We start from the raw sequence: 24,330 nt of genomic DNA on the forward strand, positions 1-24,330 counted from the left end.
TGACTTTCAATCTCTAGGACTCGAACCGTTCAAAACTGAGCAAGGCTTGGCAAAACTGAAGCGGAAGGCCACGAGACACTAACAAAAACCCTAGAAAGCAAGTAAAAGGGAGGGGCCCCATTTGCAATGGGGCGATGTGTGAAAAAGATCACAACAAGACCCCCTCGAGTATTTATAGGAAAGGAGTCTTGAGAAAAAGGTGGAAGGATCCTAACTAACTTCAGAAATTCTCTCAACCACCAAGACTTATTCAACAACTAACTATGACTTATTCAAAGTTACAAGTCCTATTCTAAATTGACTTGTAACTTGTCTACTTGTAATTACAAAAGTGCAAGTAATGACTTAACTTGCAAGTTACAAAAATGTTTTTACAAGTAAATATGTCAAAAAAGAAACTACAACTAAGAAATTACAATTCTGAAAATGCAACTAAGTGTTGAAAAACACTTATGTTGCAGCATGTGTAGACATGAATCCTTCAAACTTCCGGATGATCATTTACAGCTCATCAAGATTCGGTTCATGGGTATTCTTTGCCACGATCATGGTCTTCACAATAACATCGCTGCAACGAAGGATTGGGGCATTATTCTTCTCAAAAGAAGACTGAATTTCCTATAAGAAGACTTGGTATGTAACCAAAGCTTGAATAGATGCAATTGAAAATGGTTCACTCTTCCACTAATGATGAATCTTCAACTGCAAATCTGAGAGAACCCTTTCTTCTGACAATAATTCCTCATTCTGATCCATGATATTACAAGAAGCTTTCTCACAACGAGAAACAACATCCTGAAATACTTTCACTCGCAATCTCATGGCATCATCAATGTCTTCAACAAGTGACTTGAGAACAAGGGCTTTGTTCTCCAAGAGTTCTTGGTATTCTAGATACACAACCCTCGAAGGAATAACCTGATGTTCCAGAAGAACACTTAACTTTTGTTGAGGAATCTTGACCCAAGTTGTCAAGCTATCTTCCACCTTTCCCAAGTTTTGTTTGAAAGTGTCAGAAACCTGGTTCAATTGTTCCTCAATGGTCTTCAATTTGACCATCATTTGAAAAAACCTCCTTCAAGACCTGTGCACACAAATCATGAAGTTGATCTACCCAAGATTCCAATGCTTGTACCTTTTGAGCTGCTCTCTCAACTCATTGAATTGATTCTTATGGGCCGGAAGAACTTGAAGGATTGCTCCCTTCACTAGCAGATTTAGTGATCTTTTGAACAGTTGAAACAAGTTGCCTATTCTCCTCTTCTAGCTTGTCCTTCTTCGTTAGAAGCTCATCATATCGTTGTACTAGTGAAGCTATGGACTATTGGGCATCATGCTTGACTACTTCATGTGTTTGCTTACTGAACTCTACCCTTGTGACCCTGTAATCAACTGCTTGCATCTCCTCATGTGGCTTGTCTACAAGAGGTTCAACAATTTCAGCCACCTTCATCTTGTTGTTGTCAACTATTACCCTTGAGATTGTCTTGGCTCTTTTTGCAACCTTGGGCCTAGATTGCTTAAGCTACTGATAATCAAAGACATCAGGAGAAATTTCCTGCTTATTTCTCTTGGGAGTGAAAGAACTGAGCCATGGAGGTAAAGCCATTAGCTCTCCTTCAGTAGCAGCTAAAAGCAAAGGAGAAGCAGTTTTTGTTTGAACAATCGTGGCCACCCTAGGGAAAGTATCTGTCTGGATGGCAACCATGGCTTGCTCGGTAACCAAAGGGCATGAATATTGTCTCATAAACTCCTCAAAGCTGGAAGTAGAGGTATCAATTTCTGACAAATGAATACATGCAGGAGTATCCTCGAAGATTTCTAGCAAACTCTCTTGTTGATGATCAAGAGGTGGCTCAATTGTTGAAATGAGAATGGCATTCTGAGGGGACTCATCCACTACTATAGGAACATCATGAGTAGTAGAAGAAGCATCCACATTTGTGTTAAGAGGAGATAAAGGTAGCTCCATGGGGATTGAGGAAGGGACCTCATGAGGTGACTCTGAAGCTGGTGACTTAGGAGCATCATCCGACTGTTGTTCTTCCTCTGGATTTTCAAAATCAATCACATGAATATGAAGCTGGGATTTCTCCTTCCCATGAACTGTCACCTCATCAGGAAGAAGTACCATTGCCCGACTCACCCGCAACTTAATTCTAGTGCCTGAAGATGATGCACTTCCCTTGTTATCTATTTGAATCTCGGACCTACGACCAAGGGGTCCTGTAGAGTCATCTTCCTTACCAATTTTGATCTTGATAAGTTTAACTACATTACCTTTGAGCCAAGTGTTGGTGTTAGCTAGGATAGGCTCAAATCTCTCAAGAATGGAAGTGCATTCTTTGTGTGACCACTGAATTAATGGAAGTGGGGCTTCATCAACTCTTTGTGAAACATACTCTGGATCAAGCACATTCCCATCATCAATCATTCCTTGTGGAATGTCCACTAGGTTCAAATTAATAATCTGCTCGAGGGTGAACCTGCAATAATCCATCTTACGAACCTCCTTTTCTGTACGAAGATCCGCCCAAATGTCTTCTATCTGATGCATATATATAAAGGATTATTTGATCCTTTCTTTCATACCTCGGTAGTCAAAATCTGCCCTTGACTTGAACCTTTTAAGTTTAATCTCCTGCAACTCGGTCTCCATGGCCTTGGCTTTGGTAGACGTGATGAGGGAATATTGGCCAATCTTCAATGGGTTAGCTGAAGAGATTCCCATTCCAACATTATGCTTGACCGATTGATATGCATGAACAGCCATGATCTGTCTTCCCAACTCCATAAGAATAATCTTATCGGTTGGGTATCTAGGAAGCACGTGTGGCTACCACTGTAACATCCAACTCTCATGTATGTGAAAGTTGAGAGCTAAAGAAACAAACAGCCATACTCATTCGCCTTCTCCCAAGCTTCGTCTGACACTCTTTTGTTTCTCAATGTCTTGTCAAACTGACACATGTAATGACCAAAGAAAGCATACTGAACCCTCCTGTAATGCAATTTGTTGGGCCTCAAGGGCAACTAATCATAGTACTCCCACACAGATATAAGCGAGCAATCACCCTTGGTAGAAAGACCAGGGAAATGCCTAAGTGATGCTGCTATATACACAAGATATGAGTTCATATAGAACTTCATAGTGGTAGGAATTGCTGCAAGTTGTTCACACAAAGCATCACCGATTACTTCTCCCCAAGAGACGTGATGGGACTGCCTTATGTGATGTGATGGTTGAAAATTTTGTACACTTGGGGAATGTTTTACAAGTATACAAGTGGGGAACAACAAATGTGCAATCGGGCTTTGGAAACCCGAATGCAAGTATACTTGTAAAAAGGAAAATGAAGTAGTGAGTGAAAAATGAAATTTTGACATGTAGGAAATGGTGGGAATGGTATGTACCTGAGTTACCGGGTTCGCCTATATAGGCCCCCGTATTGCCTGAATACAGTTCGTGGTTCGTATGCGGTACGAAATACAGTTCGGCAAATCCAATAGCTATACGCTACGTCACAACATTTGCCTAAAATTTGTAGGGTTTTAAAGAGTTTTTTCTATTAAAATATATTTGATAAAAAGCCCTTATATTTGTGTTTTTTTCCACGTTAGAGGAGAAGAATCGCTGGAATGATTCCTAAATTTCTTGTGGTGGCCAATAGCGAGGCTGTTCTTTATCCACGAACAGCTGTAGTTGCAATCCAATTGATTCGAGGGGGAACGATACACAGTCTGTCTACTCTGTCTGCTCCAGCGACGAAGAAAATGAATGTCGTAATAATTAACATTCGGTTTTATTTAATCTTTAGGTTTGCTTTATTTTAAATTTTTCTTTTCAAAATAAAACATCTTTATATTTTATGTTTTATTTTTAAACTATGTTCATTAGTTATTAATTTTCAAGTTTTTAATAAATCAAAATTCAATGATATATGATATATTATATTATATAATAGATATATTATTATATATTGTATTATATTATATTATATAATATTATAATATTATTGATTTATAATTTTATTATAAAATATAAAATAATATATTATATGATAATGATATTATTATACTATATATATATATATATATATATATATAATTTCTACATTGTTTTTGTACTAACGAACCCAAACTGACCAAACCCCCTTTTCAAAATTTTGTCATACAGCATACTGGTTCTTCGAACCTGAACCAGTGCCCGAACCCGAACCAGCAACCTAGGTATGTACGGATGATGGCAATAAATATGAGTGAAAATGAAAAAAAAATTTGGGAAGATCATCTTTATGAAAAAAGGGAAGAACTTTCAACTTGTAATCTTAGACAAGTTTGAGGAAGATCATCTTTATGAAAAAAGGACAATCCACGTGGGAAGGAATCTTAGATATCAGATTGAGGATTGTCCACGGTGCATTTCTTGGGCTTGGCATGTATCTCTTGGGGCCATCGTATGATGTATTGCTGGTCTCATGTAAGAGGCCAGGTGTCCCCACAAATATCCCTAGTATCCTTTTTCGTTTTCGAAATCCATGGCTGCAAGGAAATGTCACTGCCCGCCACTTAAAAGTAAGGGCAGTGCCAATAAATAATGTTGTAATTCTTTTGCATCCTTCCCTCTCATTCATCTTTGCATTTTGCACCCAATCATTCGAAATCTTATGAACACATTCATGTTCAAAATTCAGTAGTTATGATTCGTAGCTTATACTCCAGTCTGTATAGGCATTTACCCTAGGTAAAGCAGTTTGGTATAGCTCAGCTTGTTAGGTAGTCTGCTAGACACCGACAAAGCTAGGTTTATCAGCCTCTATGTTGGCATTCTCGTATGCCCAAATTTTGTAATATTTTGAATTCTCGGTGAAAATAAAACCATCTACGTTTATTTTTCTTTCAATCATCTCTCTTGCAAATTGATAAACATCGTGAGCATACAATGAAGATGAAATCATCTAGGTTAATTTTTCTTTCAGACATTTCTCTTACAAATTGACTTGAATGGTGTCTTTTGAATATACAATAGTTGAGTCTAGAATTTCGCAATTCATCATTGTATTATTAAATTTACAGATTGATTATGTTTGATAATTTATAGCAGTGGTGTCTCCTAAATTTATAAGGCTTAGCATCTACTTTTTAAGGAACGAGGATCTGTTTGGTTTCTGCAAATGGAAAGACTGTAACTTATCAAGTAGAACTTGATTGATTACTTACTTCTACATGAAGCTGGTGAAATTTCGCCATCCTCATCATGACTTGTGCCAGTATAGCGATCATAAAACAGATCATTTGACTAGTGTTTTCTTCAACCAATCATCTTGATAGTCAATCAAAAGCCGCTTTCTGCGTTGGTGAGTTTTACAGTTACCATATTCGGTTTGAGGGACTACTCCATTTCTGACTTGGGGTGGGGTGGCCGGAAAGGCTGGCTGAGGAGGAAACACACCTCCTTGACTAAGCTTTTACAACCGAAGGATAACCAATTCCTGAAAACTCACCTACAAATTTGAACCTGACCTCGTCATTGAAATAGACAGTACTCACAGTTGGTTGCAATATGTTAGTGAAAAAATTACAAACTAACGTGTCTTTCAAAGATTTCAACATGGGCTTTTGCTATAAAATCCCCATTTGAATTTAAAACTAATTAATCAGTGGGACACAATTTGGTAAAGTGAAACTGAAACGATTTGTGTTCCTTTGCCTATCGGTTTGCACTTAAGACAAGTAATCATCTAAGTCTCAGATTTCAAAAGTTGTGCCCAAATTTTGCCCTGGTGAATTTGAGCAGGAATATTTGCCAAGTTTGTCATTGTATAAAGATCTTTATTTTCTCAAATGTTGAACAATTCTAGCTCTCTGCATAGGACACGGGGCATTTTTATGAGCTGTTTTTTCAGGCAAATACAAAAATTAAATAGACCAGAGGAAGCTTAAAAAGAGAAATAAGTTAGAGAAAGCGAACCTGGTGTTAGGATTAATGGTCCACAGGCTGAGACCCTCGAGAGAGTGGCCTATGATAGAAGAAACAGAAAGGGACATGTCATCAGATTCTGCAATGTGGACCAAAATGTCAGTGCTTTGAATGAGCACCAGATGGTTTAAGGCACGTTAATATCATGGAGCCTCCTGCTCCCGTCCACTTCCCAGTTGGAGCAGCCACTGCCACTGCCACCACGTCATTCGCAGCCATTACTTGCACAGTGTCTGCTATGCTCGCTGCGTATGGCAGCTCCACTAACCTCCTCTTGTGCTCCACCACTTCCATAACTCTTGTTCTTCTCACCATGTTAGTCTCCACCATTGATCGACATCCACTCTGTATTGCTGTGCTGCTCCTTATATAAACGCATGCAAACTTCCATGCTTACACGTAGCAATCATCAAATACAATTTATTATAGCCTTTAGCCCGTGGTTTCAAAGCACATACAACAACTATGCAAAACCGATCTCCCACCCTCCATGTCTTTTCCACTGTCCAGGTTATGTATGAACATTTTAAGCTCTGGGAAATATGAGATTTGACATCTATGAGAGTCTATGGGATTGAAGATTGGAAACAGCGGCTGGACTTAAAACAGTTTACACTGAGTATTAACTGTTTAGTTTGGTTGTTTAATGTGGGCCTCACTTAACTCATTTCTATTACTTTTAGCTTTTATTTAAATAAATTTTCATTTACTCTCTCTGTCACATATTTAGATTATATTTCTCTTTCTTAATATGATTAAACTTATATTTAAATTAGTATACCTTTTTTTTTAAATCTATGACAGAAATGCAGGAGCTATATTAATTGTATTTTTTTATTTACATTTTTCTTTCTTTTGAGTTTTTTAAATTACTTATTATGTAATTTGATAAATAAAATAGTAATAATTATATACTTAAGTAAATAAAAATATAAATTAATAAATAATATTTTTAAAATAATTATCATTTTAAATTTAAATAAGATTTTTTATCACATTATTTATTTGATATTTTATTAAAGAGTTGTTTTATTTTTCAATAAGTATAAAAAATATTGAATAAAAAATTTAAAATATAGTATCTCTTTCAATATATTGGAGACACAATCACTCGTGTTAAGGTGCATGTATAATTAATTATATTTATTTAATAGTATTTCTAAGATTGGGTTGATTAGAAGGTTTTGCAACTTCTAGCCTAGTCTCCTGAAACTCCATGAAAAGATTTCAAAATCATGGCTTCCTCTAATGGAAGATGTAGACACCTAAAATTGTCCAGTCTAATTAAATAAATAAAACCTAATTCTAAGCCTAATTCTTCTATTAATTAAATAAATCTTTATTTATTTAATTAATTCATTTATCCTCTTCTAGCCTCATTTCTCATTTAAATAAATACATTTATTTATTTAAATTATCCTTTTCCTAAATTAAATAAATATCTTATTTATTTAATTATCCTACTTCTTCTATTAATTAAATAAATCTTTATTTATTTAATTAATTCATTAACCTTTTCTACCCATGACACATGTCATTCATCTCTTAATTCCTACACTACCTACCCCTTTCATTATTTTGGTATTTCTTTTACCTACCCTCTAATCTTAGCCGACCTCTCTTTTTACACCTCTCAATCTTATCCCTCCATTTCATATTGTGTCTTCTATTTAAGGAGATGTTTCCTTCATTATCAAACCCTAATCACTCATGCTAATGAAGCATTCTAATGATCATTTTGACTACACTACGATCCTACTTGCAACCACATTCCGTTCTTTGTTGAGCTCTTGTGCATATAAAATCTGAGAGCAAATATATCAAGCAAGATCAATGGAGATAGGAAGAATGGAGATCAAAACCCTATTGGACATGTGATGGTATAATCTTTGTGATTTCATGTGATTTGCATTGTCTTAGGTAATCTTCATATGTTATGGTGGATCTTTGTTGATTGTTAGGCTAGGGTTTTGTGGTTGAATTCATTTAGCCTTTCAATATTGTTATTATTGTTATCCATTTTCACCATACACATTTTGGCACGCCCGGTGGGACTCTTGTCCCTTTTGCATTTAACCTTTTTGTCGCAGATTTTGCGTTTTTGAAGTTGCAGATCGGACATTTTTCGACGACATTTTAGGTATTTCCGCGTCTGCGAGTGTTCGGGTCGCGTCTCTGAGTTTCAGGAGCGTCTGCGGAGGCGGGAATCGCGTCTGTGTTTTCAACAAATTTTGTTTTGCAGGTCTCAGACAGGGGCGTCTGTGTTACATAATCGCGTCTGCGTTACTTTTGATCACGCCTGTGTCCGAGACGGGCGTCTGTGTGTTTTGGCCGCGTCTGTGCATCACAGAACCGCGTCTGTGTCTGGTATAACAGCATCTGTGTTTTTACTGTTTCAAAATTTTCAAATTTTCATTGATTCGGTTTTCGGATTTCATATTTAGGGTTTCAGATCTGATTTATTTTTGGACTAACCCTTGCAGATCTAGCTAACCAAGTTTGTGCAGCTTTTTTTGGAAGCAAAAACGTTTTTGTTGAAGGCCCCTCTTTCACAAAGTCTTTTGGGTTTTTTAAATTCACCTAACTTGTGTGCTTGCAGGAAGGGGTGATCATTTGAAACAACCCAAACTACTAACAAATTTTGTTGTAGGTCCTTGGCTAGGGTTTTGAAATTTTGTTGTGTGCCTTGTTTTCATAGATTAGCAAACACTTCCATTGGTGCACTAAAATTGAATCATTGTCTTTTGTGTCTTGAGCAATAGGCTCTTTTTGTTTATCTTTAGAGGGTCTGTCTTCCCGTGTGGTCATTAGGACTACTAGTGAGAAGAGAACGACCCAAGTGGTAGCGAGGAAAACCCACCTCTTCCAAACCACTATAATCAAATGTATTCATGGTGAAAACTATGGATAACGTGTGCTGATTAGTTCATACCGACACTATGTCTCCCCATAAACCCGTTTGATCAAATTTATTTGATCATTTGTAGGGCGTAACCCCTACCGGCTGGGAGCCTTCTGTATTTACAGAGCTGAAAGTGCCACATGTATGGCCACACGAGCGGATGCCCTTACTAGCACCATTTTGTTTTAGAGGCCCAAATCCTTCTAGTTGTTGGGGCAGGAGGTCGGACCTCTGGTAGCGGCCCACACACATACGGTTCTTAGTAGAGATACAAAGTTCGCCATGGGGAGTTTTCATGGGGACTGATGCTTGGCTGACCCGAGAAGTGAGTGCCGAGGGTGGAGCCAGTGAGGTCAAGCATCTAAGTATCCGCTCTGAATAGCGTAGCCTCGGGGGTAAAACCCCATGTGGGATCAACAACTATTGTCTTGGCCAGCCATAAGAATTGTGCTTGACTTATGTTAAATATTCAAAACAGTCAAGACCAAACAACAAAACATTGTGTCTTTTGTGTCTTCAAGTGTATGCAAAACAATTTTACATCAAACAACACACTTTTCTTGGAGTCATTTTGGAGTCTAAACACTAGCAAACATTGAGTCCTCATCAACATTGTGTCCTCTTGTCACGAAAAACAGTCAAATAGTCAGATTTGGTCACAACAAAAACAACTTCACAGATTGGAAAAATTGCACGAAGTTTACAAAAACGCGTCTGTGTCTGTTTTAACCGCGTCTAAGTAATCTAAGCGTGTTTGTGAAGGGCATAATAGCGTCTGTGTGTCTAGAAGCGTCTGTGTCGAACAGAAACACGTCTGTGTCTGGGAATCGCGTCTGTGAAGTATACAGTCGTGTCTGTGTCCAGAATTGCAAAAACCTTTACAGTCCAACAAACATAAACAGGAAAATCTCATAATCGCGTCTGTGTTAAACAGAGTAGCGTCTGTGTCAGGAAACCGCGTCTGTGAAGTATACAGGCACGTCTATGTTCAAAATTGCAAGAAAAAAATTTCAGAGTCCAACAAACAAAAGAAATCAATTTCGGAATACTTGAGCTTCCTAGGTTGTTTCTTCAGGTTTCATCTAGCATTCAACCTGTCTCTGGGTCTCATACAGTCCATCATTGCTTCACATCTCATTTTACATTCACACTTGTCTAAACTTGAGTCAAAAGGTCACTTGCTTGTCCTCATCATACTTTGTCAACATACTACATACAACTACACTTTGCTAAGTGGTCCCTCATCAAGGTTTCTTACCTTTGGGTCTCATTTGGTCTTACTTAGGGTCAAGGTCAGCTTACCTCATCAAGAGAAACTATCCTCTCTTTGGAAGTCACACCTACTCTACTACTTACATACTTGGTCTTACACTTTGGACATTGCAAGTAAACTTCAGATTCATTTACGCTCCATACAACTCTTGGTCTTCCATACTCTTTCCATTTTTCATCTAGTCTTACACATCTTGGTCAAACACCTAGTTCATGGTTGAAACCCGTCTTCAAAAATCTAGGAGAAAAGCTAAAGAAGCTCAAGAGTCCACCAACATGAGTTCTTATGAGTATGACAATGATTTATTTTTCAATCCTGAGCACACTACACTGCCTGACATGGACATTTATAGACACATTCCAAATGTGGAAAACACAGACACTGCAAACAAAAATGCTACACACAATGACAATGTGGACAACTTTTCAATACAATCAGCAGATATAGAAGAATCCATAATGAATCCTCATTTCAATAGATTGGTTGAAGAGATAATGAGGAGGGATAGACAATACTTCTTACACATGATGGCACAAAGTGGAGCTAAAATACCTCATGACTTTGACATGTCTCAACTTATGGAAAACCGACCCTCGCAACAAACTCACTCCAACATGGATCAAAGGAGACCTAATAGTGGAGGAAATAGAGGACCGCATATGGTACCTGAATCACCATCAGCTTTACTTCAAAAACTAGAAGTCCCACATACACACGGTCAAACATATGATACTTACCTTCGAAGACCATTATGGAAGTCTTATGCAGATAGATATGCTCAATCACATGCTCAAGCTATGGATCAATCAAAACAAGTGGACATTCAAAGGCATGCTCAAAATTTGGACACAAGGAAACCTCATGTCAAATTTGGGGGCAACACAATAGAACATGACGTGCCTATAGAATATGGTATATATGCACAAAATAGATATGGGGTTCCTCAACATGAAGCTATACCAAGTGCTCCCTATATGCCACATCAATATAAGCCTCCTCCATATGAACATGTCTATGATCAATATCATCCATACATGCAACAAGCTCCTCCTCAAATTGGTGTCCCAAACATGGGGTATGCTACAAGAAATCGATCGCCACCTAAGAATAATTTGGAGCAACAAATCAGAGATTTACAAAAGAAAATGGAGGACATGAGTACACCAAAACCAACATACACTATGAGAGACATATGTCCTTATCCATTTGATAAGAGCATTCCAATGCCTCCATTTCCGGCACACTTTGTGATGCCAAAATTTGACAAGTATAGAGGAAAAGGAGACCCCAAGGCACACATACGACAATTTTTCACAGCTTGCATAGAGGTAGCGGCAGAAGAAACATATTTGATGAGGTTATTCCCGCAAAGCTTAGGCGATCAAGCTATGGAATGGTTCTCTCAATTACCTCCTGGTATTAAGTCATGGGGTGACTTAGCAGAGGCATTTATTCAGCATTTCTCCTACAACATAGAAACAGATATCTCAGTCACTACTTTGTGCAATACTAAGCAAAAGGAGGGAGAATCTTTTGCGTCATTTTTACAAAGATGGAGAAATCTAGCCAGCAGATGCTCTTGTGAAATTCCCCAAAAACAAATGGTAGAAATGTTCACTCAAAACGTTAACAAGGATATTGGCTATGATCTAAGGAAAGCTTGTTTGTCCACCTTCAAGGACGTCATTGAAAAAGGCTTAGCAACAGAAAAGGTCCTAATTGAACAAGGAGTCATCAAGCTATTCAAGGAAAACAAAGATGACTTTAAAGGAAAAGACAAGCCAAGATTTTGGAATAAAAACAAGAACACAGTCAACGATGGCGTTGTTGATGCCAATACAGTGAGACCCAAGTTCATCTTTTCAGGATCAAGTTCTACAAACAATCAAGTGAATACTCAAACAACTTCCAGATCATGAAGGAAGTACACTCCATTGGGAGAACCACTTGAATCAGTCTTCAAAAAGCTAGTGGCAAACAAAGTGATCACAGTTCCAGATTTTCCTCCATATGAACCAAAGGTCAAACCAAATTGGTGGAATGATGATGAGTATTGTGAGTTTCATAAGAGCAAGGGTCATAAGACAGGAAATTGCCATCGACTGAGGAATATCGTGCAAGATCTCATTGATAGAGGTGACATTGAGATTGAGGGACATTCGTCTAATCAAGAACATGAGATGTTTCAGGAACCATTCCCAAAGCATGACAAAGGAAAAGCCCAAGTCACAGATGATCAGGCCAACTATACTAGAGCACCTTACAACTATGACTCAACTATCAATCACATCTCAATGGATAATCATATCTCTACTATTACCATCAAGAACAAAAATCCTGAGAATCTTCCTCAGAGACCCAAGATTGTTCTAAGAGGTGTTGGATCTTCTTCCGAACCTACCTCTGAATGTCATGTTGCAACTCGTCGAGGTAAGATTACGTTGTCAGGTGCCTCCACTAAAAACACCGCTTCTTCATCAACCAAACCTGAGTATGACCTTGTAGAACAGTTAGGGAAGACACCCGCGCTCATCTCCATCCTTGAGCTCTTACGCATATCCCCTGCTCATAAAGCTATTCTTGACAAAATCTTGAGAGACACCGCCATTCCTACTGATCTGAACGTGGACCAGTTTCAAGCCATGGTGGGATACCTTTCCATTCCACATTCCCTTACATTCACAGAAGCCGATGACGCCTCCGCAAGTCAGCCACATAATGCACCATTACATATTGAAGCCTTCATACACAAGCATCGAATAAAGCGAGTCCTGATAGATGGAGGAGCTGGTCTAAACATTTGTACATTGAGCACCGTTAAACAATTGGGATATTCCAATAAAGCTGTGAATTCAAAAAATCAAATCACCATCAAGGCATACGATGATGAAGAGCGCTCATCCAAGGGCACGGTCACCTTACCTCTAAGAATTGGGCCAGTTACAAAGGATGTGGTTTGTCAGGTCCTGGATTTAGATCTCACTTATAATATATTGCTAGGACATCCTTGGATTCATGAGATGAGGGCAGTCCCATCAACATATCATCAATGCATTAAGTTTCCTCATAATGGAGTCGAGGTAACAGTTAACGGTGATCCTAATCTGTTCATATATTGCAATAACCTGAGATCACATACGGAGACCATCATTCCCAGTAATCGTGAGGTTGTTCCTTCTTCGGCATACATTGACCCTGAGTCATTAAAACCTTCGACATCAAAACAAGGTGAACTTAAAGGTAGATTTCAGGACAAAGGCATGGGAGAATACACTTTAAATTAGACCATGTATTTACGACAAGTCATGAGCTCTCCAAAAGAATTTGGAAGGCCACATCCTAACAAGCAAACATTCATCATGACGCTCAAATGGGATCCTACTACCTTTCAAAGATGGGGCGAACTGGAAGAGGAAGATTTATACAAAATGCTCTATAAAGACATTGAAGATGACACACATGATCAGATCAATATACCTTGTGAGAAATATGGCAAAGGCTTCAAGATTCTACAAAAATTTGGGTATGATGGAAAAAGCCCTCTTGGGTTACGCAAAGACAGCGTCATGGAACCCCTACAACCTGAATTGACTGTAAGAAGAGAACACTCAAAGGGACTTGGTTTTCTGACTTCCAAGATCCACACAAAAGGGACAGAAGAGGCATCACAAATCAAAGTTGCCAAAGTTCAACAAGAAGATTGCTATTCCACAGATTCCAACGAATGGGAATGGGGTTCAGACAAATCCTCCAGTGACTACGAGCTCACCGAGACATTCAGAGAGCCAGATGAACCCACAGAAGAAGAGGAATTTTATAAAAAGTTCAGAGTTGGTCAAGAAACAACCCATAAGGATTCTGCACAGTCTTCGTCTCAAGGTTCTAGGTCGAAATCACATAGGATGAGGACACCTGTCCCGGAAGGCGCTACTAGTAACGACAATTTGGATTCGCTTGCGATCGAAACTGACGAGGAGAGTGCCATCGATGACCTCGACGATTGCCTCGATATACCCGAATATAACCACATCTTCACTCTTAGCCCCGCAAACTCTAAAAACATTAAAGGCCTTCCCCTTGTTCACCACCAACTCATTGACTGGGATTATGAAGGACCAGCACAATTTGACACATTTCAGAATGACGAAGCTATTATTGACTATCTTGGCATACGAGATGATCTTCCCCCTGGGGACCACAAAGCAGGATACACCATAGAACTCAACAACATGGCATATTTTGGTGAGGGTGTCGGACCTTCCAATCGCAAAAATGTGAAAATAAGAACAAATCAAGGGTCTTATGGTGAAAACCACACTGTGGCGCTATCTGACCCCAAAAAAGTAAAAAGAAAGGACGTATCTGAGGGCAAAAACCTCTCTGAGGCACCCGAAGATGGAAGGCTCGACATTCTCCCAGCATCATATGAGGAAAAATCATCCATGTTGGTAGAGGAGACTATCAAAACAAACATTGGTACAGAAGAAGTTCCACATAACATATTCCTGGCTCAATCATTAACAGAGTCCGAAAGATCAAAATTCATAAGCTTCTTCAAAGAACGACAAATCAACTTTGCATGGTCATACGCTGATATGCCTGGACTGGATCCGGATTTGGTAATGCATCATTTGACGGTCAAACCGGGGGCAAAGCCAGTGAAACAGAAATTAAGGAAAATGCATCCACAAGTGGCATTACTAGTCAAAGCAGAGCTTGAGAAATTACTTGATGTCGGATTCATACGCCCAATTGATTACCTCGAATGGATCTCCAATTTGGTACCTATCAGTAAACCAGATCGCAGCATTAGAATTTGCACAGATTTCAGAGACATCAACAAAGCTTGTCCAAAGGATGACTTCCCATTACCAAACATTGACTTGATTGTTGATCTCACAGCAGGTCATGAAATGCTATCATTAATGGATGGATTCTCTGGCTATAATCAGATAAGAATTGCACCCGAGGATCAACATAAAACATCATTCACTTGTCCGTGGGGAACTTTCTGTTGGAATGTCATGCCCTTTGGGCTGAAAAATGCAGGTGCTACATATCAAAGAGCTATGACTACTATTTTTCATGATCTCATGCATGTAACTGTGGAAGATTATGTTGACGATCTCTTGGTCAAATCAATAGACAGAAATACACATTTGGACATACTTTCAGTTACCTTTGATCGGTTGGAAAAATACAAAGTAAGATTAAACCCTAAGAAATGTGTCTTTGGAGTAACCTCCGGGAAGCTCCTAGGATTCATTGTATCCAAAAGAGAAATTGAAACGGATCCAGCAAAAGTCAAAGCTATCTTGGAAATGCAACCACCAAGAAATATCAGTCAACTTCGATCCTTACAAGGCAGACTCCAGTCCATCCGAAGATTCATAGCACAACTGGCGGATAAGTGCAATCCTTTTCAGCACTTGCTACATAAAAACATCAAATTCAAATGGGATGATAACTGTCAACAGGCTTTCCAGACGCTCAAAGACTATCTCCTAAATCCACCAGTTCTGATGCCACCAGTTCCAGATCAACCACTGTTATTATACATTTCAGCTACTCCAACAACACTGGGGGCACTCTTAGCGCAACAAATTGCTGACGGCAAGGAAAAAGCAGTATACTATATCAGTCGCACATTGGTGGGATACGAGCTAAACTACACACCAATCGAGCGTGCATGTCTCGCTGTGGTCTTTGCTTCACAGAAATTACGACATTATATGCTCACTCACAAGACTAAGTTGATTGCAAGAATTGATCCATTAAAATACCTTCTCAACAAAGCTACACTTACTGGGCGGCTGGCCAAATGGGTAATGATATTGAGTGAATTCGACATCGAGTATGTGGACAGAAAAGCAATAAAAGGACAAGCCATCGCAGATCAATTAGCAGATGCTCCCATGATAGATGATGTTCCTTTAAATTCAGAATTTCCAGATGAATCCATTTTAACAGTGTCACGTGCAAAGCCATGGCAACTGTACTTTGATGGCTCATACACACAGCATGGGGCAGGAGCTGGTATTCTCTTTATAACTCCTCAAGGCGATTCTATACCAAAATCATACCGCTTATCATTTCCTTGCACTAACAATATAGCGGAATATGAGGCATTAACAACAGGATTACGAATTGCAGTTCAATGGAAGATCCAGGAACTTCGTGTTTTTGGAGACTCCCAACTTGTTATCCGTCAAGCAACTGATGATTACCAAACAAAAGATGAAAAATTACTGCCTTATAAACAAATGGTGGATAATCTGAAACAACACTTTACAAAGATAGACTTTGAGCAGATACCAAGAGAGCAGAATCGTGCTGCAGATGCCATGGCTACAATTGCTTCACTAATTGACCTGCCTCAAAATGAAACCTGCTATGAGTTCTTGGTAGACAACCTGTTGGTTCTGTCATATGAGATCACTCCTACTGAAATGATATGCGTTGTTGGTCCTGAATCCCAGTTATATGGCTCCATCTTCACATACCTTCGCAACAATACCCTACCTCCTGATCTATCAAACAACCAACGCCGCACTTTCATTCGCCAATCCTCTCGATATGTCACTTTAGCTAATATCCTATACCGACAAGGTCTAGATGGCACTCTTCTTAGATGTCTAGAAAGCGACGAAGCTCAGATTGCGTTACGTGAAGTGCATGAAGGGATATGTGGTCCACATGCTAGTGGTCCTACCTTGGCCAAGAAACTCATCAGGACTGGATATTATTGGCCCAATATGGAAAAAGACTCATATCAGTTTGTCAAGAAATGTAAGCAATGTCAAATTCATGGAGACCTCATACATGCGCCGGCACAAGAACTACAACCACTTGCGTCTCCTTGGCCCTTTTGTCAGTGGGGACTCAATCTCATAGGCAAGATTCACCCTCCTTCTTCCAATGGTCATAAATTCATTATCACTGCCACAGAGTATTTCACAAAATGGATTGAAGTCGTGCCTCTCACACAAGTCACTGGAAAACAAATTGCTACTTTCATCCTTAACTATATCATTTGCCGATATGGTATTCCTAAGTCCATTATTACTGATAACGGGCGTCCCTTCAAAAATCAGGATGTTCGTGAACTCTGTGACTGCTTCCATATTTCCCATCGTTTCTCCACACCATATTACCCCCAAGGTAATGGCCAAGCTGAGGCGTCTAATAGAATAATTCTTAAAATCCTCAAAAAGACAGTCGACGACGCTGGCCGTAACTGGCATATCCAACTCAATCCTGCACTTTGGGCCTACCGCACAAGTGTCCGCACACCTACAGGAGCTACACCATATTCACTTGTCTACGGCACTGAAGCCATCTTGCCTATTGAGGTCGAGTTACCCTCTTTACGGGTCTCTTTGCAAAACATCATCACTGATGAAGACTACAGGGTCTCTCGCTTACAAGAACTAGAACTGTTGGATGAATGGAGACAAACTGCTTTTAATCATCTCAAGGCTTACCAACAATGAATGAGTCGTAGCTACAATCACAAGGTCAAGCCTCGCACATTTGAGGTAGGTGACTTGGTTCTCAGAGAAAACCCCAAAAATTAGCAAGACAGAGAGAAGAAGGGTAAGTTTGAACCAAATTGGCTGGGTCCTTACATCGTCACAGCAGTATATGGATCTGGGGCATATCAGCTCTCAACTACAGAAGGTGAACCTTTGGAGGATCCTATCAACAGCATGCACCTTCGCAGGTTTTACACATAGCTCTTCGGAATATCCTAATTCAAAAACACAAAAAAAATCAAAAAAAAATTCAAAAAAACAAAAAAAATTATAAAACAAAAAAATCGTTACTTGGTGAAAACCTGGCAAACAGGCGCCTTGTGACACAAAAAACATTGAAAAATTGAAAAAAGTAAAGAGAAATAATTTCGTCCAACGGTGAAAACCACTTCGGTGGTGCCCTGGGCAAGTACCATGGTGAAAACTGGGTTCCCAACGCCATGTGTAAAGACTTTGCTCCTCCCTCCTTCAGGATTCTCTTTCATCATTTCACTTTGCAACACTCACAACCTATTCACTCATAATAAACTTACCCATTCCCATCATGGCTTGTCAATTGATCTACCCAAGATTGGTTAGCCATTCACAATAAACCTCCTTTTTCATCCCTTTCCATCCATAATAAACCAGATCCTATCTGTGGCTAAGGCAAATCCTACGTCTAGTGATGGGTGTGGAACTAAGAACATCACATGTTTCGAGGGGTACAGTTTCTTCCAGCTTCCTCCAGTCTATTCGCGCACAATCTGCAATAAAGCAACATTTGCATCACCAGTTCGCAATAAAGTTTCGTCTTCTCCGCAATAAAGTATCAGTTTCATGGATTCAGTCAGTTTCAGATGAGATACAGCAGCAACAATAGGCTTCAACAAATCAAATCTTTCAACAGACTCAGACAACAATATGGTTCAGTGCTATCTATCCTTTCTGTGAAAGTAAACATTGTGACCACAATCAAATAAGACTTATACAAGTGACAAGAGACACTAAACTTGAGGACTACAGTGGATGTTGGTGTCGAGTCTTGGTTTTCTTTTGATTTCATCTTTTTTGGTGACATGTCTTTTAGCTTTTCCGGGATGTCTTTGACTAGAGATTCTATCTCCAGGATGTCTTTGACTAGAAAGGCGAGGATGGGGTATCGTCACCTATTTGTATTTGTTGTCTGTGGATTGTCTCTTAGTAATGCTATGACTTGTCCAAGGATATGAGGACACTGTGAGTCTAGTGTGAACTGGGGCATTCCTTGTTTGTGACTGTCTTATCTCCATGCAAACAGGTACAATGACTTTCTGGGTCGAACATATGCCTCGATTGTCATAACCTATTTTGCCATAATAAGCTCAATGATGATAACACACAAGAAGCTCTTTCACTTTCATATCTTCTATCTTCCATCCCCCTTTCTTGATTGACTTCCATCATCCTTCTCGAGTCCGCGTAGCTCGCTATCACATGACTGAGTATAATGACACACCAAAAATATTTGCATTTCATGTAGCTGCACCTACATTACCACATATAAGCATTTCATACATACATATAGGGATCACAATGGCATCACATCCTGCACACAACACCTGTTAGCACAATTTACATTTGCATTATCATATTCATTTTCATCACATACATTCACATTTGCATCATGCATCGCATATACAACATAAAAGAACAAAAATATATAGTGCATTGCATCATGTACATATTTGCATCCATATCATAAGCATCACATAAGAACATCTCATCATATAGGTACACATGCATATAGCTGCCGCAAAAAAAATGAATCATCTCTCATATATAATCAAATGTGTCATGATACAATGATGTCAAAAGAATCATATGGCTACAAAATCACCCGCAGGTGTCTACAATACAAAAAAATGGTACAAATACTGATACAAGGGAGCCCTCTATGGCTATGATGAACTCCCTCCCTCGGAGCCGCCTGGCCTCGACGGAATCTGAGCTCTAGACGGACCCGCTCTAGGATCACCCTGCCTGTCTGGTGGTGGAGGAGGACCCATGACCCCACCACTCAATGCTTGTCTCCTCCAGCTCCCTCCCGTAGTCGTCGCTGTCCGCGATGGTCTATGGAAGCTCCTCGCCCACTGATCTGCTGGCACGACACCATAATACAGGTCCCTCCAGTAGGCAATCTCTTCTCCGGCTCGCAGGACATATGCGTAGCCTGCTCCTGTGTCCTCCGCTGCCTGCCTCCCTACCCTCAGCGCTGTCTCAGCCTCAGTGTAGCGCTGAATCGCCTGATCCCTCTCCCGCTCAGTATCCCTGAGCCGGGTCCTGAGTCGGTCCCTCTCCCTCTCCAACTCCTGGATCTCGTCTGCCTGGCCCTGGCAGATCTCCCTGAGCTCAATCAGCTCATCCTCCTCTGGATCCCCACCCTCTGCCTCTGCCTATGGCTCTCCCTCTGCGGGTGCCTGCTCTTGTACCTATCCCTGTACCTGTCTTGGTACATGTCTAGGTCCCTGTACCTGTCTCTGTGCATGCCTAGGCACCTGCACCTGTCCCTATCTCTGTCCCTGTGCCCTAGGACCCTGTGCTGCTAGTACCTGCAGGGGCACTCCACCGCGACCCCTCACCACCTGAGCTTGTCCCTCCTGTTCACCTCCCTCCGAGGTGCCACCCTCCTCTCCCCAACTACTCCCCTCCGCCGCTGTCGGCCTCTACCCCCACCATCATCATCATCATCTCCTCCTCCATCTCCATCCAGTAGCTCTCTTGGATCTGTCAATCGGGGGAATGGATGCTCGGCCCAATACGCTGTGTACTCTGCATCCTCAATCTCCGGCCACATATCCCAAGGTAGGGGCACCATCTCTGCCAGCTGTGTAACTGCTTGATCATATGACAACAGCGGTCCAAACTGCGCCTGATCCCTGACTGTACGGGCATACATACCCGAGCCTCGTGGCATCCGCTGGATCCGGCCAAACTGTCGGCCAATCCTATCTACCAGCTGCCTCTCCAGTATATAGGGCGTCCGCCCAATCAAATATCTGCTCCTGAAGGTGTAAGGCAGCTCCACTGCATCATCCTCCCACTCCTCGCACCCCAGATACGGCCTCCAGATGACTGTGTCAATGTCATCTATCACTCGCCTCCAGTGCTCTAGCCTGCCAATCCGAGGCTGTGACGTGATCATGTCGTACAGATGAACAAAACTCCGTCCATGACCCCTACCTCTGAAGTGTATCGGCCGTGTGACAGGCAGATGCTCATATGCCCACACCTGCAGTAGTGTCACTCCACAAACCAGTCCCACTGATCCATGGTAGACAAACTGGTGAAGCTCATAATATAGGTGTGCCAACACACATGGACCCCATGCATATCTGGTGTGATGTGTAACCAATGTCTCCAGTGCTCCTCCCCAGCCCACTGCCAACCCCCGTGTCGCCCTGTCCGGACACAGGAAACCACTGATAACTCCTACAATCACAGTTGGCAAAGCTAACCCTGTCGCAGTCATGGTATCCCATGCCACATGTCTTGCTCTCATCTCTAGTCCGGGATCCTGGAATACCCGTCTCAGTGCCTCCCTGTCTCCGTCACGATCATATGGAATCAGCTCTCCATCAATCGGTATCCGCAGAATCCAGTAGACATCCTCGAGGGTGACTGTCATCTCACCCATCGGCAAATGAAATGTGCATGTCTCTGAATGCCATCTCTCGGCCAGCGCAGTCAGCAAACCCATATTTGCCCGAAACTCAGGCACATACAACACGTGTCTCAAACCCATCTCCTCGATGGCAGCTCTATCCTGAAAAGACAACTCAGGTCGCAACCTCTGTGTGGACGGGAATCTCTCCCGTGACTCTAGCATAGGCAAATACTCCTGCAGTCAAACAAATCAATCATGTCAGTCATGGTGGCATTCCCTGTTCATCATAAAATGCTACTCGCTATCTAAATGCATATGGTTATCTATTCTAGTGACACTCACTGTTCATCACAAAGTGTTGCTATCTATCCTAGTAGTGCTCCCTATTCATCACAAAGTACTACGTGTGTGACATTCCCTATTCATCACAAAGTGTTACTCACATTTGCACTCCCTGTTCATCACAAAGTGCTGCTCATACTTTGGGTACTCCCTGTTCATCACAAAGTACTCTATCTTGGTGCTCCTTGTTCATCACAAAGTGCCTTGATCTATCCTAGTCTTCCTAGAGGACCTGTTTGAGTGTATCCTCTCAGCAGCTTATCCAATTGACAGCGTATGTTCATCACAGAACTGCCGATTTGACCTAGAAGACCAAAAACCTTGCATTTTCAGACGCAAACGCGTTTCTAACTCACAAACGCGCCTCTAGACTGCACAAGCGTGCCTGAACAACACAGACGCGCCTGTTTGACATAAACGTGCCTACATTATTCATAAACGCGACTTTGGCACACAAACGCCCCTACAGGACATAAACGCGCCCGCTTCAAGCACAAACGCGGTTCCAGACGTAAACGCGCCTGGAACTGACACAGACGCGCTTGGCGGACACAGACGCGCCTGGCACCGACGCAGACGCGGTTGCACGTTTTTGCACTTTTTTGTGCCCTATTCCTAAGCGCATTTATTGCTAACTAGCATGCATTAATGACAAAATTGAATGCGTCAAAGTACGAGGAGGTTTGGTGGTACTTACCGGCTCTCCTGCCTCTGCTGGTCTCTGAAATCGGCGAACGCGATCGAATCTGTGTACGAAAGCCATCGCTGCTGACTGCTGCTGCTCTTTTTCTCGCTCTGCACTGTGATCTCGTGAAGGTGTAGATGACAATGAGGATGTCTTTTGCCCGTGGTCTATCTTATAGCCTACCCTAGCCCTCGCCTTCATTTCCCGAGTCAGTCTTCTTCATCCCGTGACTTTGTCACTTTATCCGACCATTCCATTCTAGCCTTTCTTTCTTATCGAGAGATTGTCTGCAATCTTTCCAGACTTTTTCATCCAATCTCTCGAGGGGGCATATCATTCCCATTCTGGGGCAACTCTGTATTAGTTCATCTTATCTTCTTTGAAACAACGCGACAAGCCGCATTGTCTCAAAGAGGGGCAAAATGTAGACACCTAAAATTGTCCAGTCTAATTAAATAAATATTTTATTTATTTAATTATCTAAGCCTAATTCTTCTATTAATTAAATAAATCTTTATTTATTTAATTAATTCATTTATCCTCTTCTAGCCTTATTTCTCATTTAAATAAATACATTTATTTATTTAAATTATCCTTTTCCTAAATTAAATAAATATCTTATTTATTTAATTATCCTACTTCTTCTATTAATTAAATAAATCTTTATTTATTTAATTAATTCATTAACCTTTTCTACCCATGACACATGTCATTCATCTCTTAATTCCTACACTACCTACCCCTTTCATTATTTTGGTATTTCTTTTACCTACCCTCTAATCTTAGCCGACCTCTCTTTTTACACCTCTCAATCTTATCCCTCCATTTCATATTGTGTCTTCTATTTAAGGAGATGCTTCCTTCATTATCAAACCCTAATCACTCATGCTAATGAAGCATTCTAATGATCATTTTGACTACACTACGATCCTACTTGCAACCACATTCCGTTCTTTGTTGAGCTCTTGTGCATATAAAATCTGAGAGCAAATATATCAAGCAAGATCAATGGAGATAAGAAGAATGGAGATCAAAACCCTATTGGACATGTGATGGTATAATCTTTGTGATTTCATGTGATTTGCATTGTCTTAGGTAATCTTCATATGTTATGGTGGATCTTTGTTGATTGTTAGGCTAGGGTTTTGTGGTTGAATTCATTTAGCCTTTCAATATTGTTATTATTGTTATCCATTTTCACCATACACAGAAGAAAATCTAGAAATTCATCAATGTGCTAGAGACTCTTTCAGTGTGATCTTTGACAATGAGAAAGATAGAAATATCATTCTTAACTATGTATGGTTGTGGAGAGAGAGTATGCTACTACTAAAATTGTAATGTCCCCATCCTAGTCACAGGGAGTGGTTTGAGGAGTTAGCCTATTTTTGGACCCTTGTAGGCTAACAAGGTATGGATAAGGGGGTTGGTGATGCACTATCTTGAGGAGTGGTCAGTCTATTTGTTCTAGTTCAGTGTTGAGTTCAATTCTAGTCTTCGTTTCATCAATTTTTGACATCATATGAGGGTTTCCTGTTTTTTAGGGAAAACTGCTAAAAATAGACATGGTCTTATTTTCATTGGCATGGCGAATTGTGGCCCAACTTCTAACGGATTTAGTTTATGGGCGATAATGAGGGAGATATGAATTTTTAAGTGGTTCTCACATGCAATTAATGTTTTAATGATATATTAAAATAAAATCATAAAGTGCATCACTTAAATTTATTTAAGTGAAAATTCTATATCTCCTAAGTTGGGCGTCCCTTTTAGGGTTAAGTTGGGAAACCTAAAAGCAAGTTATTATTTTTGAAACCCTAATTGTTGAAAATCACACCTTTTGGGTATTTAGGCGGCCAAGATGAAATTAGACCTCATTAATTGATATTGAGCATTTGACATTTCTTATGAGCACTTGGCTATGGCGGCTAGGGTTTGGACCTGTTTTGGAGAGTGTGCATTCTTTAGAATTCAGTAGCTTTGAGATT

At 40.4% G+C, this 24,330-nt stretch overlaps 1 pseudogene; it reads right to left on the reverse strand.

The window, feature by feature from the left end:
• Positions 1–6,522, reverse strand: part of LOC131060190 (SNF1-related protein kinase regulatory subunit gamma-like PV42b) — an 88,269-nt pseudogene extending 81,747 nt beyond the window's left edge.
• Positions 6,523–24,330: the final 17,808 nt, after the last annotated feature.

This window comes from Cryptomeria japonica, chromosome 7 (assembly GCF_030272615.1).
Source record: "Cryptomeria japonica chromosome 7, Sugi_1.0, whole genome shotgun sequence".
Lineage (NCBI taxonomy): Eukaryota > Viridiplantae > Streptophyta > Pinopsida > Cupressales > Cupressaceae > Cryptomeria > Cryptomeria japonica.